Source organism: Eptatretus burgeri, chromosome 5 (assembly GCF_056783735.1).
Source record: "Eptatretus burgeri isolate ZD-2024b chromosome 5, Ebu_testis_v1, whole genome shotgun sequence".
Taxonomy (NCBI): domain Eukaryota; kingdom Metazoa; phylum Chordata; class Myxini; order Myxiniformes; family Myxinidae; genus Eptatretus; species Eptatretus burgeri.
This window is the reverse complement of record NC_140965.1, coordinates 34,993,200-35,012,159: the sequence shown is the minus strand read 5'-3', so window position 1 is coordinate 35,012,159 and position 18,960 is coordinate 34,993,200. Positions and strand designations below refer to the sequence as shown.

General features: G+C 39.5%; 1 long non-coding RNA gene across 4 annotated transcripts in view; it reads right to left on the bottom strand.

Moving 5' to 3' along the window:
- LOC147026210 (uncharacterized) overlaps positions 1–18,960 on the bottom strand; it is a 190,655-nt gene that overhangs the window by 21,543 nt on the left and 150,152 nt on the right. For all 4 annotated transcript variants that reach the window (XR_015058154.1, XR_015058156.1, XR_015058155.1 and 1 more), the window contains exons 5-6: positions 9,886–9,988; positions 6,434–6,489 (exon numbers count right to left, since the gene is read on the bottom strand). This is a non-coding gene — a long non-coding RNA (uncharacterized LOC147026210). The remainder of the gene's footprint in view (positions 1–6,433; positions 6,490–9,885; positions 9,989–18,960) is intronic.

Here is an 18,960-nt window from a genome sequence, read left to right as displayed (position 1 = left end):
GAAACACGAAGGACTTAAAGACTCAGACATTTGTCCTCCTGCATAGGTAACAACTGCACCATACCCCATGATCCAGTGAATCCATGACTCCCCAGGTCTGACCCAGATGTCTATTGACCTCTGGCTCAAAAAACATGCAGAGACATGAATATCACTGCGTGGGCAAGGGAATCTCTCCATGATCTCAACATCCTTACGACAAACAGGTACCGACAAAATAGCAGCATCAATGATGTCAGCGAAAGCCTGGATCTTTCTTTTGACCCAGGAGACCCATAATCCCAGTGGCTCAGACTCCTCATTCAGAACCAGGAGTGCCCCCACAGGATATCCATCATCTCTGAAAAGATGATTGCATCATCTGCTAATTCAAGGTCAGAGATCTTGACATTCCCAAACGGTGCACCACAGCTCAATCTCTCCGACATTCTCAGAATCCGGTCCATGCAAGCGCTGAAAAGTGTTGGGGCTAGGACACACCCCTGACGAACTCCAGTAACAACTGGAAATAAGTCAGAGATGGTACCACCACACTTCACAGCACTCTCAGTGCCAGAGTATAGTTCAGAAATCACATTGATCAGCTTTGGTGGCACCCACGAAAATCGAGAATCCTCGAGAGGGCATCCCAATTCTCTGAATTGAATGATCTGTAGAGATCAACATGGGCTGCAAGCAGCCCTTGCCGAAACTCTCATCTCCGTTCGGTGAGGATCCAAAGAGCAAGAATGCGATCAATTGTTGAGCTCTGTGGTGTAAAACCAGACTGCGTTGGGTGCTGGTGCTCAAGCAGATGTTGGCAAGCCCTGTCAATAATTATCAGAGCAAAGACCTTACCGGCAGTGAAAGCAGTGCTACCCCTCGATAGCTGTTGAATTCCTGCTGATAACCCTTCCCTTTCCAGAGAGACAACAAGAGCCCTCTTCCAGTCAGTTGTGATGATGCCTGTGTTCCAGACAGAGCACAGAACTGTATGCAACAACACAACTACAGCATTTCCACCAGCTTTGAGAAGTTCAGCAAGGATACCACAGATCCCAGGAGCTTTATTCCCTTTCAACTGGTTCACTACAGCCTGTGTTTCCACAAACGAAGGTGGTTTACAGTTGATTGGAGGATCAACAATAGGGATAGTTACACCCCTGACATCCAAATCAACAGCTGGTGGGTCAGCCTGGTACAGCCACCCAGTGGGCTGTGAAAACAGGTCTCTAAATAACCAGCCCAGTGGGCCTTCACTTCGGACTCCTCTGTCAAGAGCCCACCACCCACCACTCCAACTGCAGTACACTGGTGGATGGGCTTAGTGGAAGGCAATGCACAAATTCCTCTGAAAGAAGGACAATAATCACTTGACCACAGGTCATTCACTACTTCTTCAGATTCCTCACACATAGGCCTCCTTGTACCACCTTCAGTGCAGGCAGTTTTACGCCTCAACTCCCTGAACAGCTCAGCTCGGCCATTAAGCCTGGCCCTGTGACTCTGGTCAATGGTTTGTAGTTTCCCTTCGGAGACAATGTTCTTCTTCGCCCCACGGTGAGTTCCAAGACATCCCACCAGCAATATCAAGGATGGTGGGCTTAAAGGCACTCCACAACTCTTCAGGATTCCCAAAACACCCAGATCTCCCAAATCCCCACTCAGCCTATTCACAAACTCCTTATCTACCCTTTGATCCAAGACCTTGCCAACATCCAGCTTAGACAGGGATGGTACCATTCTCCTGGATTTAAGCTGCAACTTCAGTTGCAACAAGCTGGGAGTCGGTATTGAGGAACTGAGCACTCTGGGAGACCCTGCAGTTGATTCATCTTCCATCTTCCATCTTCCAGCACCCATCAACGAGTATGTGATCAACCTCCTTTGCCACACCACCAGCGTTGGAATGCCAAGTACAGCGATGAGCCTGTTGGCACTGAAACAATGAACCAGCCACCCTAAGTCCATGTCTTCTTGCAAAATCAAGGAACTTAGTGCTATTCTGGTTCACAGTTCCAGACCCATGGGGACCAACACATCTCAGAACCATCCCTACCAGTTCCAGTCAATGCAATGAAATCCCCCAAGAATAGAAGTGTCTCACCTGGGGCACTGATCAACCAATGACTTGAGCGTGGCATGGAATGCCTCCTTCACATCAAGATCACTTGTCTTATTTGGAGCATCAGCAGAGACCAGAGAAATGACACCCAAGGAGTGACAAATCCTGAGTCTCATGACACGTTTGTTGGCCAGTATTAGCTGAAATATTATTATTAGCAGTATTAGTATTGGCCAGTACTGTAATTGTATATGTGTGCTATCCGTGTGCCGTGGAATAAATGTGCCTTATGTTGAACTGTTTTTCCCGTTTCGCTTCGTCTTTTCTTTAATTGAATCTCCATCTTACTTCACGTAAAGGGTTGGTAGTGGGCTAAATACGCCCGATAATTAATCGGAACCATCGAGGTTGACGATAACACCGCTCGGTTATCCAGATAGTACGGAACGGGTCGCTTAAAGTGGCCCGTGTCCAAAGTCGACCTGCGGCGAGGTGCGATCGCCCGGTCTACCCTCCGTGTGGGTACTTAGGTAGGTCGAATTTGGCGAACAACCCTATCCCACGTGGGGGGCCGATTGGCACGATCGTGGTGAGGCCGAAAGGCCCACCCGTGACTAGTTCCCGGCGTTAGTCCGAGAGGGTCACGACGGAATTGTCCGTCCGGTCGGCGACATGCCACGATTCGAGTTACGTGGCCGCTCACACGCCGGCGGACGCGAATTCACAACAATATATATATATATATATATATATATATATATATATATATATATATATATATATATATATATATATATATATATATATATATATATATATATATATATATATATATATATTAGTATCTGGGAGCATGTCCTTTGGTATCACAGAGTGCTTGAACCCATGAAGACATCGAATCAACTTCGCTGAGCCCTTGCCGCAGCTCCCACTCCATATATTCCCAGACATGATTGATAATGTTCATCTCAGGACTCTGTGGTGCCCAGACAAGAAGCTGCAGGCTATTCCCAAACGTTTTCACAAAGTCTATTTGATAGGATGTTATGAGGCATGGTGAAATGGACATTTGCAGGCATGATGGTTAACTTGATGTGAACTCGTCTGTTGGACATTCTTCTTCTCTTCCTGCACCTGAGTGCGCAGCAATGATTGAATCTTTATTTCAATCAATTCCAGGTTAAGTTGCAAGTTCTATAAACAAGTGAAACAAAAGTCAAAAAGAAACTCTTTATTCGAAAGCATTAAGGTGAACAAGCAAGTTGCTGAAATCAATCCACTCTTTAGAAACGACAACCACAACTGGGGAAACTTCTTGATGAAAAACAGAGGAAACAAAAACTCCTGCATACTTATGTAATTCAATTTTAATATTAACTTTTATTCGAGAGAATCAAACATTAATAGGAGTTTGATTTAACATCATTTTGCAAGGTATTCTCCTGATATTGATAGCGAAGAGGTCGTACATTTAATTTTTTTTGTGTGCAGGGTGGAGACTCATGGACATGGTAGAACACAGAACAGTCCAGACATGAACAGAATGAACAAGAAGGGCACTTGTTGGAGCGCATAACTCCGCCATGCACTGCCTGATCCACAAGAACATATCCAGCCCAATGCATTTTTCAAATATGCGACATATTGTTTTTGGCCCGATCTCTCAATGGTGAAGAATCACTTTATACATTAAATAATTGTCGTGTCCGGATCCAGATTCCGATCTTCACCAAAATCAAAGGAATTTGTCCTTGCAACACGCCCTACCTATCCGCAAAGTTTCGTTCGAATCCGTCCACAAATTTTTGAGATATCGTGCTTTTTATTGATTAAATCCAATCTCTCAATGATGAAGAATCACTAACAATGATCAGATCCGGATGCGAATTCAGATCTTCACAGAAATGGAATAAATTCTTCCTCGTCACACACCCAACAAGTCCACAAAGTTTCGTCTGAATCCGTCCGCAACTTTTTGAGTTAAGCTTTCTATCATTTTTGGCACCATTTCTCAATGGTGACGAATCATTAAAAAAATTCTAGAAGCCGGATCCGGATCTGGATCTTCAACAAAATCTAATTATTTCTTCCTTTTCAAACACCAAATCTGTCCACAACTTTTTGAGATATCCTGCACACAGAGAAACAGACAAACAGACAGAAAGGGGTGAAAACATAACCTTCTTCACCTTTGGTAGTGGTAATAAAAATTACCCCCGTGTGCGGGTGACGGTCATCTCTATAATACCACAAGTTCTCAAAGTTCAGTTCAGGTAACCACGAAACAGTCCAAACTTACCGTTTGGATTGAATTAGTTCACAGAGATACACTCGGATAACACTACGAATGACATAATTAATAACTATGTATCGTTCATTTAGTACCCAGATTAACACATCAGAATCACCAGTTAAGTGCAATACGTGGTTTTTCCGGTCCGTCCAATCTCTGGGGACATTTCACTTCCGGTTGTCGAAGAAAAACGAAAAAAATAGGCTTAGCTCTCGGAGATGATGATAATCCTGTAGATTATTCTTCACTGATTATAGTGCAACTTTCAGAAAGAAAATTGGTCAAGTATTTATCGAGATATTGAGGTTTGAAAAATCGTTAGAACAATCAAATTCATTAATTATTAATTCCACAGAAGTTTTGTGACACTGCACAAAGTAACATGTCAGGTATGAAAAAACATTTTGTATGCCAGATTCATTAATTATTAATTGTGGAATGTACTCATTGATATATTAATCAGAAAGCCCGAAGCATGCAGCATAATTTATCACTTATCCCCTCATCCGGGATCCGTGGCCACAGTCAAAGGTCAAAATTAGTCAAAGGTCAAAAACAATAGGGCTGCACAGCCTGCAGCCCTATGTCCGCTGGTGATTATGTAAGATATCAGCACGATCGAGAAGAGCCTGCGAATTATCCCTGCTGATGCATTGAATTAATGCAATCGTTCGGCCAGAATATTAGTTGTCAAGATGTTGCGTGATTAAATCACCAATACAGTCACTCGAATTTATACCGCCGACATACTTCTTAACAATCACCTTCGCCCCAGAAACCACAGTCAATCTGAACCACGCTGGCCACTGCTCAGACGCCATGACCGGGCTACCGCGCAGTTCTACTACGCAGTTTGGTTAAAGATGACTCGGCATTTTGGCACGCGCGCACGAAATTATATTTTGAAAATAAATGCCAACGTTTACATTTCAGGTTTTGAAACTTTTGCACCTTCGGCGGAAAATGTATAAATATAAAAGGCTAAAAATGTGTTTTATATTTATATCTCATTTCTCCTTCCTTCCTTCTTTGCGAATCACATCGGCGTTTTTTGGCCATCTTCCAGATCACATGACGATCAAACAGGAAGGAAATTCAAAAATCTGTCCGGTCAGATACAAGATAATATTTTTTTAACTATCATAATCAATAAACAGTTGCCGAATATCTTGTAGAATGGCAGACTAGATAGGTTTTGAAAATGGCGATTTGTAGAACTTACATGACCTCATGACCTCGTCCTTGACCTTGAACCCGGACAAAAGTTATATCGTTGTGCAACACTCATCGACCTCTACCCACATACTAAGTTTCATTAAGATCGGAAAGAAAAATTGTTGACGGACGTACGGACAAACATTTGGTCCGGCTTTATTAGGTCATCTCGGTAGAGATGACCAAATAAAGGAGATGGGGAAGAATGAGATCAAGGAGGTGGGTGGGGGGAGGGGGATACATGGGGTGATCAAGGTGGTTATACATGCAAACTCTCAATCAAAATGGAAAGGAAAACTGTGGAAGCAATCATGAAACAAATAAATTTTTTAAAAAGAAGGAGGGAGAGGGAGAGGGGAAAAATCTTAGAACGTGGAAACACGGAGAGTGATGAACTTGGAGAGGGTTAATGAGGGCAGAAAGAACAAGATATCTGAAACAACAAAGCCATCACCAAGGGTAAGCCTTGCCCCGGCACCTGCAATCCAATGATGTAATATTCTTTTCGGACCACCATGTGACCTTCACCGTCAACATTTAGGGATAGAGTCTAAATTAAGAAAATGTGTCTCCATCTCGAATCTATCAAAAAAAATACTCAACATCATGAAAATCAGAGGAAAATTATTCAAGTTCTGATCAAAAATGTGTTTTTTGTTAATCACGTCACAATCGGAAAAATGTAGGTGAAGAACACTCATCAATATCAAGTGCACAACTTAGATGCAGATCCACTATGATGATGTGAGACAAACATTATTTGAGATTCCACATTGGCAAGATTGAGCAATGACAAAGAAAGCATTATTTTCAGACCACCATTTGACCTTGACATGAAACTCGAAGGGGTATGATTTAAATTAAGCGTCAATGCAGCTTACTCCAGGCTATCTGAAGAGGGCACTTTTGTGTTGATCAGACAAACCAAAGATGAGTTCTGGTGGGAAAATGATAAAATGCCTATAATTAGATCATGGCCTTAAAATTAGTCAAAGGTCAAAAACAATATCACCCCACATACTTTTTACTCCCATTATCAATGCAAAATTTCATTCCAAAAGTCACAGCTGAATCCAAGAAAAAGCTCACACATTCACAGAAAAATGGAAGAAAAACCAAAATGGTAGTTTGGGAGTTCAAGTGGTGTAAAACTTTGACCTTCGACTTTGAGGGGAATGATGTAAATCAAGCATAAATATGTCTCTCAGCTATCCAGGGAGGCCAATTTCATTCTGATCAGACAAACCTTAGTCGAGTGATTGTAAAAAAATGTTAACCATTTGAACCTTGATCTTCTTGGACTTTGTTCCCCCACCCTGGCCCTCCCTGGAATATGGAAGTTTGAAGTGGCTGGTAAAATTGCCATGAGGGTTCACAGGGTTAAAATGTCTCATTAGTTCATGACCTTTCCAATTGAGGTCACTTCAAAAATTTATGTCAATGCCACATAGGTGATGACCTGAGATGGTGGTGAACATCTATCTCAAAGCACTGGAGGGAAGAAATAAATTGAACAGACCAAGGAAGTGGTTCCACAGGTGAGAGAAAATTTGAAAAAACGAGTGGAGATGAGCAATGAATCTGGATGTTGTGAGTTTCATCACAAATGGGATACCGGCAGACCACCTGTGATGTACATAAACCTGGAGTGGGAAGGGGGAGGGAAGAGCATGGAAAGGGCAGCGGGTGCAAGACCGGTAAAGAAGCAGTCAAAAATCGACCTCCACCTTTCTGCTATGTGAACGTAACAAGCCCAGAGACTCGGCTTCATCTCAGGGGATACCAATGATTTTGAATGCCTTGGATTCCATGGCAGAATTATTTTTGGTATATATGTATGATCAAAGCTTGTGCAGGAGCAAGAGCAGAGTGTAAGGGAACAACATGAAAAGGGGGAAACAAAATGAAAAGGAGGAAACACCAACAGCAAAGTAGAAGTGAGAGCGAGATCAAGTGGAGGGACAAAAGGGCACATGAGGTTGAAGAAACTGCACATATGCTGAATGATACACATCATGAAGAGGAAGGGGAAAGCGGGGATGAAGAAGAAAAGGAAAAAAAACAACCGACAACTTACAAATGAAAAGAGTTGTGGGGTGGGGGGGATCACAATAACCTGGAAAAAGGGAATGCTTGGAAATGGGGTAACTTTGGGTGGAAGAGGTCATGGGTATGGATGAGAGATGACCTGAAGTAGTGGTGGACAGCTGTGTTGAAACCATGGAGGGAAGAATGCGACTGATCAGACAGGGGAAGTTGGTTCCACAGGTGATAGAAAAGAGGAACAAATGAGTGGAGGTGAGTCATGAGAAGGGAATTTTATTGTTCAACAAAAAGAATGTTACTGGCAGTGGCAGACCATGTGCATTCTGAAGAAACTTGGGAGGGACAGAGCCAAGAGAGGATAGAGGGTGCAAGACCAAAACGACGTTGGTAGAATCGAGAGTCCACTAACCCACTTAAGGTGAGAAAGTAACAGGCTTCGAAATTCAGTTTTGTTGCGGGAGATCCCAATGATTTTTAGGGCCTTGCTTTCCACGACATCAAGGGCAAGGTGTGAGTCAGGGGTGCCAGCCCAAACGGGAGACCAGTACTCCACTCAGCTGTGAATAAAGGCCTCACAGGTTGTCAAAGGTTCATATTGACCAAGGAAAGGCCCTGCACGACGAAGTATGGATGCTCAGTTGGTGGTTGGGCGTTGAAGGCCATCTTGTAAATATGGTCTGCCCAAGAAATATCGTGGCTGATGGTGAGACCCAAAAGTTTGAGTGATTTAACCTCTTCAAGTGGTTTGTTTCCGTAGTTTTAGAGGGCACGTCGGACTGTCGTTTCGGAGAGACAGGGTGAGTGTGTGGAATTTGTCTGAGTTGAAAGACATATTCCAAGTGTTGGACAAGCTCCTGTTTTTATCAAAGTCTGCAGAGAGGGAAGAGGCTTTGCCCATCTGTCGAAAGGAACAGAAATTACATGGCAGAGGGCAGAACCTTCAACAAAGAGAGAGGCAGGATTTTCCAAGGAATCAGAAAGATCAATGATAAAGAGGAAAGAACCCCATTAAGAGCTTAACGCTGAATATGGAAGTGGGGGAAGTCCATTATCCATGAGAGGGGGTGACGTTGGATGCCAAAAGCAGAGAATTTGGAGATCAAGGCAGGGTAACAGACTATCAAATGTTTGAGATATGTTCACAAAGATGGCCCTCATTTCACATCTGAGATTGAGGGCTTTTATCCATTGTTGGGAGAGTAAAAGCAACCTGTCCAAGGTAGAATGACTGGGTCTGAAATCTGAGATCAGTCCGTTGGAGAAAAGAAAGGATTTGATGTCAACTCCAACGATAGATTCCATGACCTTGCTTCGAATTGGAACAAGCTAATTGGCTTGAAGTTAAGAGGATCCATTTATGCACCATGGTTGAATATTAGAGATGTTGACCAACTTGCAGGCCAGTTGCAGAATATAGAGTCAAGGGTTGCCAGAAACGTCTGCAACTTCTCAAGTGAGAAATACCGAATGCAGGAGCAGTTTGGTATGACTGGATAGGATGGGTCAGGGAGCGAGGGGTTTAGCATGCAAGATTTGTAAGCAAACAAGGAATTGAGTCGAGTGTACCTCTCATGAGCAGCGTCGCCTGTGGTGCCATAATTGCAGTAAAAGAAGGGATGGAGGGGGAGATTACTCTAAAAAACAAGGTGCCACCAGGTTTTTGAGGAAGGAGAAAGGTTTGAAAGTTGAGCCTTGAGGTTGACAAGATGTTTTCTGCTCTCCTGAGAGTGGACACATAATTTTGAGTGCTTTGTGGAGTGATCTGAGGTTGCCTTCAGTCAAATTTTCCTTCCAGGATGAGAAGGCAAGTTGTTTCAACGCAACTGCCTCACCGTAGGATTCAGTGTACCATGGGCGAAAAGATCGATATGATAACTGAAGAAGAGGTAGGATGAATTTGTGTGCAAGAGCAGGCTTTCCCAGGTCACATCTATATCAGGGGACACACACTTGTATGAAAAGTTTCCGGGTAGGATGGGCCCTTTTCAAAATTTTCATTCTGCTCTGAACTTGCCCTCCAAATACCTTGTTATGATCTCTCCGAGGATATGACGTATCTGATGAGAATCTCATTAGATTCCACGAGACCTTTTTTCAGGCTTATTGCCTTGATGTTGCTGGAGAAAATCCGAACGCTCACAATTCAAGAAAGATGCAATGAAAGTTTTTGTTTTTGTTTAACCAAAGTGACATATAAATGCACAATCACCCCTTGACTGCTATTTTGCAAAGTATTGACATTTATCTTCGAGTTAAAGGAGATACCCATTCAAGAATAGGCACTTACCTGGAGAGGAGTTGGATCTTCTACATTTCCACTCACATTACCTCTGTCCATTAATAGCTGAACACCTGTCTCCCAGAAATTGTTCCTCCACGTGGATTTGCAGCTGTTCAACAACAACAAATAATAATCAATACAAAATAACTTGAAAGAAAACCACAATCTATTCATGGAAATCTTTCTGTCTCTCTATTCAATGATGATTGGAGATCATTTCCTATTTGTGATGGACACGGGAGTCATAGACGAGGCTGATAACCGCTGAGAAGCTTCTCCCACATTGACCGACGGAGACTGAGATTGACCTCGGATGTTGGATGGCATCATGGAATCTTTGTTGTCACAGCCATCCTCATGTTATTCTGGATTTGTTAGCAGCCTCGGCCCCCTTGTGGATTGCGTTGCACCATGCATGTCTGTTTGGGTGATGGTCTCCCAATTTTACAGTGGGATTTCTGCAGCATTAAGGTTGCATTGAATGATGTCTTTGTCGCATAGGCGTTGTCCACACTGTGTCCTCGTCTTTGCATGCACCAAGCTGACCAAATAAAACAAATTTAGGTGGTCTTGAATCTTCCATTGATATGATAATTGAGTTAGCACGAAGATAGCCACGGTTGAAAAAGGACCTCTGCCTTTCTTATGTTAATGGTATGACCAAAGTTTGTGGGTGCAGTCGTGAAAGTCACTGATTTCCTGGATTTCATCTGTGGAATGTGACACTTGCACCAAGTCATCCATATGTAGGAGGTCACATACACAGTTTTCTCAAGGAAATATAGATGCAAGGAAAGATATTTCTGCACATCGAGACTGTGCAGTGAACAACCCAACAAGCAAAGTATTGTTACGGTGCCGGAGGTCGGCTGCGAGCCGACCGCTCTGACGGAGCCGCAAGTCGAGTTGGCCCGACCGATCGCTCGGAACATAGATCGCCGCCCAGACAACTCCAAGGCCGACGGGTCCTTGTGCAAGAACCGTGAAGGGTCAATTTTTCCACCACGTGGTACAGGGTTATTTGCCAATTCTTCAAAATACCTAGAGACCACGTGGCGATCCACCGAGCCTCCACACCCTCGACGGAACTGGTACGAAACAAGTTGCTGAAGCGAGCCTGTCCCGTGCGCGATTCCGAGCGGCTCAATCGCCGAGAACCGCTGGTCCGAATGTCCCCCTTTTACGGCAAACCAACGGCTTTCTAACTCCCATCGCACGAAATGCTCAGTCAATGACAGAATCGATGTGACGAGCTGGAAACATTTAACAAATGGGGTATTTATTAATCATAATGGGGAGCTCGGGAAGCACATAAGAGCAGAACTATGCCGACGATACGAAATGCAATCATTTACAGAACACAAAGCACTGAACAGTTTCCTCCTTGTTAGACGGGTCCACGGACACACGGACACACGTGTACACACACACGGACACACGTGTACACACACACACACACACACACACACACACACACACACACACACACACACACGCACACACACACACACGCACACGCACGCACGCACGCACACGCACACGCACACACACACACACACACACACACACACACGAAATGGTGGCTGATACCTTTGCGAAGGATTCCAACTCAGAGGACAGATGAGCTGAAACCGAGAACCTATCTCGAACCTCTCCACCTCGTGTGGTCTTCAAGCTGTTCAGACCTGGGCTCCAGCGAGAGCGAGCTGGATCCAATCTCCGTGAGCTGCGATCCTTCCCGAGCTCCAGCGAATCCTCTCGCGCTTCCGAACAAGTGCTGGTGAGACGAGGCGCCGATTCGTCGCTGTCTCGAAGAACCACCTCCAAGATGAAGCCAAGCGGAGAACAAAGAGCTCCGAGCCGAGCATCCAGCTCAACTCTCTTCCAATGAACAAAGAACTCCGAGCCGAGCAACCAGCTCAACTCTCTTCCGATGAACAAAGCCTCTCTCAACACGAACCAAGCCAGAGCCCAAAAAGCAAACCGAGCCAAGCAGAACCCGAAGGCCTGCTGAAAAGCCAAGCCGAAGCAAAAAGCTCTCCAAAAAAGCCTCCACCTCGCAAACCAGAATCGAAGCTCACTGAACCAAAAGTCTCAACCCTCGCCAAGCCGAAGCAAAAAGCCTTCAAAAAGCCTCACCCTAACCCGAGCCAAGCAGAAGCCAAAGCTTACTAAAAGCCAGCCCGAACCAACAGAGGATCTCTTCTTTATTCTTATCGGCACCTCCCCCGCTCACGGCGTGACTCATGTCCTCATGCTCCATCCCCTGCTCAACCACGGGTGGGAGGGAGTTGCTTACGTCATGAATCACGGGACGGGAGGGCTCTTCTTACTCTTCCCAGAAGAGGGGGAGGGGAGTCTTCCTTTGTGTTGTGATCGCTCCCTTACTATTAAATTTAATCGCAGCGCACTTCATCAATTTTTGCCCATTAAACAATGGAAGGTAACCTATCTATAGAACATGCACTTATCGACATATCTGAGCGAAAGGAACCTGAGTAGGGTAAGAATACTGGGTCTGGCTCACTTTTCCCCATGTAAATGAATGGGGGATTTTCAGCCATGAAATTTTTCTTTTTTTTCCATAAAAAAATAAATCCCCTTTTTAGCCCAAGGTATATTTATTTGTCTCCCCTTTTAACCTGGAGCCTGGTGTTGGCTTAGTGGTTAGGGTGGCGGCTTGGGATCCCAGGGTCCTGAGTTCAAGCCCCGTTGGCTGCTGAATTAACACCAGGGAGTTGACTCAGCCTGCCATCCTTCCGAGGTCGGCGAAATGAGTGCCAGTGTACTGGTCCCGGTGTATGCCCCGGTTAGAATAGGTGTACCATATCCCTGTGTGTCGTAAGAGGCGACCAGGGTTGGCGTCAGGAAGGGCATCCGGCCATAAAACATTGCCTCAAGAAAAAGCCAAACCCCTGCACAGCAGGGAAAAATGGCTGTAAAAACGGTCATTTTTTTATTTCCCCTTTTAACCTAGGGGCTCTCTATTCAAATAGCCCATACAACAAGATAAAGATTTGTTAAAGGTGATTCTAAAGAAATATCTGAAACGTCGAAGCCTCGGGGCACTCTCTATTCAAATAACCCATACAACAAGATAAAGATTTGTTAAAGGTGATTCTAAAGAAATATCTGAAACGTCTAAGCCCGGGACACTCTTTATCAAATAACCCATACAACAAGATAAAGATTTGTTAAAGGTGATTCTAAAGAAATATCTGAAACGTCTAAGCCTCGGGCACTCTTTATCAAATAACCGATGCATATTGTTTAGCTCACTCATTGAACCTATAAACATTTGTTCATTCTCAAATTCCTTCAATAGTTTAATTTTCTTTGCACAATAATCCCCATCTAAAATATTGAAAAACAAAACATTTGAATCTTTATATTTTTTAAGATACCCCTTTTGTGCCATTACGAAATGATAAACTTCTCTTAATGATCTCATCTGACCACCTCCTGAGTTGCATATCATTTTGATATTGTAGTAAATTATTTTTCCATTGTTCAATTGATAACCATCAAATTTTTCAGTCCATTCAAACATATTTATTATTTTCTTTACATCCTCTAACTTATTGGTTTTTAAATTGATTCGCATATTTGTTTTATTTACCTTTGTTTTAGATATTTTTTCAATAAGACTTATTTGATATTTTTCACATTCATTATGTTTTCCATTTATATACCAAGACTGAGATTTTCTCCACTCTTTAGCTTGACTAATACTTGGTTCGACCATTTATATATTGTGAAAAACGCGGCGGTAGCCCTTAAAAACCCTAACCCATCTTCCCATCGTTAAAACTTGTGTCCATATGGAACACAATCTATTCTATTCACTCTATCATACAATACCCATATGGAACACAATCTATTTTATACACTCTATCATACAATATCCATATGGAACACAATCTATTCCATTATCTAAAATAAATCTCTCATCATCAAAGGCTCCTAATGCCTTTTTATTTACTTCTTCACTATATATCTTATGTTTATAACTTCTTATTGTATTCATTTTCCTATATTCTTCTTTCTTATTCATCAAACAATTATAATAATTTCTAAAAGTTATTGATTTCTTTATTACATATTTCTTTATTCCCTTTAACCTTTTATCAATCTGATCACCATACTTATAAGCATATGCCTTTGCTCTCAATCCAATAAACTCACTCATTACTTTTCCACCCAACTCATCCTTAAACTTGCCAATAACCTTTTCATTCTTTTTTGAAAATAACTCACTCTTCTTACTAAAATTACTTGTATCATATACTCCAATGTTTTTCTTCATATCTTTATAAACATCGTCAGTTTTTATATCTAGAATAAAACTATCGGAGTCCATATACAACAATGAAGCATTTTCACCATACTCTTTCTTTAAATCATTATACAAATAATCATACATCAATATCTTTGATAAATCAAGAACTGCTGTTCCAATATAAATTGGTTTATCCATGACAATACTTTCCTTTTTCATATGAATAGCAGAAAAGTTCTCTGAAAAAACCTCTTCTCTCTCAAAACTTGGTTTATTTATCAATCTAGAAGCTTCTTTCAAAGATGTTGCAAATCTAATGTTTTGCTTGTTTCTAACATTCTCCATTGTCTTTCCAAAGACAGCATTATTCATCAATTTATAGAATTCCCCTTCAAATTTTACTTTTGTATTTGTTCTCATATCTGTATTGAATTTAATATACTTTTTCATCCTAGGGCTTTGTTTAAATTTTAAAACTCTATGAATTTTAGCTACTCTCAACCCAGCAGATAAATATTGTCTCAAGTTCCTTTGATGCAAAACATATCCCTCTTTATCATAGAATGTTGTTAATAACTTTTCTGTTGATTTGCCTTTAATATGAAAACTTTTATGATAATCACTGAACCATTCTTTCTTTGGGGTTTCTTTCTCACATGCAAAAGGAAGGTCTTTATGCTTATTATGAAGATCACTCGGGTACTTCAAATCAACTTCAAAATAATAACCTTCTTCTTTGTCATTCAATTTCTCTTGAGAAGAAATAATAATATTCATCAAAGCCTTTTCATAATCCTTTTCTTCCACCCACTCTAATTTACCATAAGGCAGAGATTGAGACATTGCCCATCCATACAAATTATTAGCATCAAAGTACATCAAATAATTACTATCTTTTTCACTCTCATAATTTGGAAGATATTTATTATTTGCTTTAGCATATCTTTTTGAACATACTTGTGATATTCCACCTCTCTTAGACTTCTCAATCATCAAAAGCATATCTGCATCACTGACTAAATCTATATCTTGTTTTGTCATTTTCAACATTGCACTCCAAGCTAAACCAGGAGCTGTGAAATAGTGGGCAGGATCTAATCAATAACAATTTTTTATTATGACAGAGTGATCTAAAAGCTTCAAACACATCAGCTAACGATAAAACATCTGTTTTTAGATACAAATCATGATATTCTCCAAGGTTCTTTATCTTAAATAATTTCCAAATTTCTTGTGCGTGTCTATATTCCTTATCACTCATCTCTTCTTCATAAAGGTTATTATAGAAACTTTCTTTTGAAGGAAGTTGTGTTTCTTTAAATCTCATAAATGAATCCATATAACCATAAGGATAAATTCCCTTACTTGTAAGAATTTTCTCTTTACTTTGAATTTCATTCCTTGTTTCAATTTCCTCTCTAGTTAGAATTCCCTCTTTAATCAGAATTTCATCTATAATCAGAATTTCCTCTTTAGTTAGAATTTAATTCTTTGTTCGAATTTTCTGTATAATTAGAATTTCATCTTCAGTAAGAATTTCTTCATTCATTTCCTCATTAATTAGAATTTCCTCTTTACTTTGAATTCTCTCTTTAATCTGAATTTCCTCTTTAGTTAGAATTTCCTCTTTTGGAAAGAATGAATTAACATTTGGAAAAGAGCCCGTGGATCTTAGATTTGATGCGAGGTTGGCTAGTGGCGTTCCCATAAACTTGTAAGAATCAAGAAACCTTATACGAGTTATAGGTTTTGTGAATATCATTTTTGTAAATGAAATATACTTTTGACTTGTGTTTGTTATGGCAGAAATATTCCCTGGTGTTTTTGAAAAATCATTTATAAATAGATGTGTATCATAGTTGGCGCTGTTGTGAAGAAAGACTGGAATAAAAGAAGGTAATTTATAATTAAGATTACAACAGGAATGAGCGGGACCTCTATATTTACCAGTAAGATGACAATGATCCCTAACTTTAGACTCCTCAATTTCCTCCTCACAAATATGACAGATATTGTTCTTTCTAAATTCTAATTTTTCTTCTATGGTTAATTTCATCGGTTCATTTGTTTCTTTCATTAATTTAGTTAGTCTTATACAATCCTTTTCTAATCGTTTTACAAACTCTTGTGAAGCATTTTTTCCACTCTACTGTTCAAGTTTATTATACTTTTCTCCAACAGATGATTTGATATAATAACAGAAACCACAAGGAATATGTTTTTGATATTTATTTGTATATGGTTCTTTTGGATTAGGAGAAGCAGTATTTATCTTTTTAAGGATACATTCAAAATCAGCGTATATCACAAATGGGTGCATGATAGATTTATTATAATCTTCAAAAGAAATCTTTTCACCAGGTTTAGGCATTGTAATTACAGCTGATTTATGATTACTACAATATTTTGAATGTTGTTCTAATCGTTCTTTTGTATGAAATGAATTAAGACATCGCTTACAAGGATATATTTTGTTTGCTGTTCTGAATACCTGAGAAGAGATTAATCTTGATAAATTATTGATGTATGTGTAATGTGAATTCTTTCCAACACTAAAATATAAAAGATCAATGTGTGTTTCTTCATTTTTATAGTTGTTTGAAATTTTTAATATTTGAACTTTGTTTGTATCCGTTAATCCATATACATTAATAGAAAGATTTTTCTTTTTCTCAAATTTAGGAATATCTGTTAGTGGCATTGGGAAATTAAAATCTTAAATGTCCAAGGTATTCTCATATTTCATATATTGTTTTACTCTTTCTGAATTACATTTTGGTGGATGAAAGTGAGCAAGAACAGACCAGAGAAAACATTTATTATCATTATTCTTAATATTAACAACTGCCTTCTTTCGTTTTATTTCTTTTGGTAATTCAATATAAGAAGAAGCTTTAAGAGGGTTTGATTTTAGAATGTGTATATCTAAAAAGATGATTTTTTTAATATTGAATCCACTTCCTACCACTGTATTATCAACATCCTCCTCTTGTCTTGATAGTTCTTCATAAACCCCACTATTCAAAAAATATTGAAATGATGTTATAAAATGAAGATCTGTCCTCATATAAGGAGTTTGTTCTTCATCTTGTCTTTTCATATTCATTTTCACTCCCATATAAAACTTTAAAGTTTTCATTTCTTTTAATGTCTTTTTAATAAATTTTTCAACATCAGGTTTCACTATTTCAATTGATTCAACTATTGATGATGGACCGGGTTCTCCAAATTGAAAAATCCTTATTTTTATATGCCCTTTAAATGCCCCATCAGTGTTTTCAATATAATAGTCTCCCTTTACTTTAAACTCATTTTTCTTGTGTTTTTGTGATTGAAGACGCCTATTATAACTACTCTTCAAAACATCCTTTGAGCAGGTATCACAATGTTTTCTTTCCAACTCAAGAGGGGATATTTTGTGAAATAGATTAAATGTGTGTTTGTTGGTTCGGAGGTGTTTTCTATAATGTTTATATTCGTGATTACAAACATCGCAGTATGTTGTATTCACCATATTTATATAATAAAACTTTGCTTAAACTAAAATTTTCTTGATGAAAATTTCGTTTATTTTACAGGTGAATCTGTGCTTAAACTAAAATTTTCTTGGTGAAAATTTCGTTTATTTTACAGGTGAATCTGTGCTTAAACTAAAATTTTCTTGATGAAAATTTCGTTTATTTTACAGGTGAATCTGTGCTTCAACTAAAATTTTCTTGATGAAAATTTCGTTTATTTTACAGGTGAATCTGTGCTTAAAACCATTTTATCCTCCAACTTTTTCACTTAATAAATACAATGTTTCAAGACACAAAAGACAAGTTTCAATCAATCTCTTCATTTGTTAAAGATGCTGAGAAATATGTCAAGGATGTAAAATTGAACAGATAAATATAACAACTATTGGATAAAAACAATTATGGTGGATATGATGAGTTCTTCAATTTACTTCAGTGGAAGGGCTTTTAGTATACCTGGAAGAACATCAATTAAGGTATCTCTAACAAAAGTTTCTCCTCTCCTTCTGGCAATATATTCAAAACTAGAAAAAGCAATGAAACAAGAAAAGGTATCAAAAAATAAAAACCTTATGGATGAAGCTTTAGAAAGAAAAGATAAGACCATCTGTAATATGCAAGGAGAAATTTGTATTTTTTTTCAACAACCCTAAAGATATAAATCCTGATGAAATAAAGGATGTTAATACATCAGGTGAAATGACATTTCGTTCAATTGTAGTTAAGGATCATTTTAAAATTACCTTTAATATAAAAAATATAGCAGTTGAATCTGTTAATGAAAAAATGTATATCGATATCGATGGTAATGTTTTTTCTACTAATTAAATGAGCCAATATTCAACTGAAGATTTTGAAGATTATGAGAGTGATTATGATACCGAGAGTTTGCATTCAAACGATAATTATGGCACCGAGAGTTTGTGTTCAAATGATAGTTATGAAAGTATAGATGATTCTGAAAGTATCGAAGATGAATTTCAGTTTAAGTAAAGTTTTACTTTATAAATATGAATAGTTTACTCGATTTTGAGCCTCTTGAATTCCATGATTCTCCATATGACAAATTTGAGAATTGTCCTGCGTGTGAAAGACGGGGATTAAACAGAGTCAAAAGCCTATAAACAATGTATATTCTGGGATTATCTTCTAATTAATGATAATCAAAAATATAAAAAGGAAAATAATTCTTTTATATTTACACCAAAAATGAATTACTTTACAAGATTGATTAGAGAAATGAATGTAAAGTACGAGGGTGAGAACACACCTTTCCTTACAAGG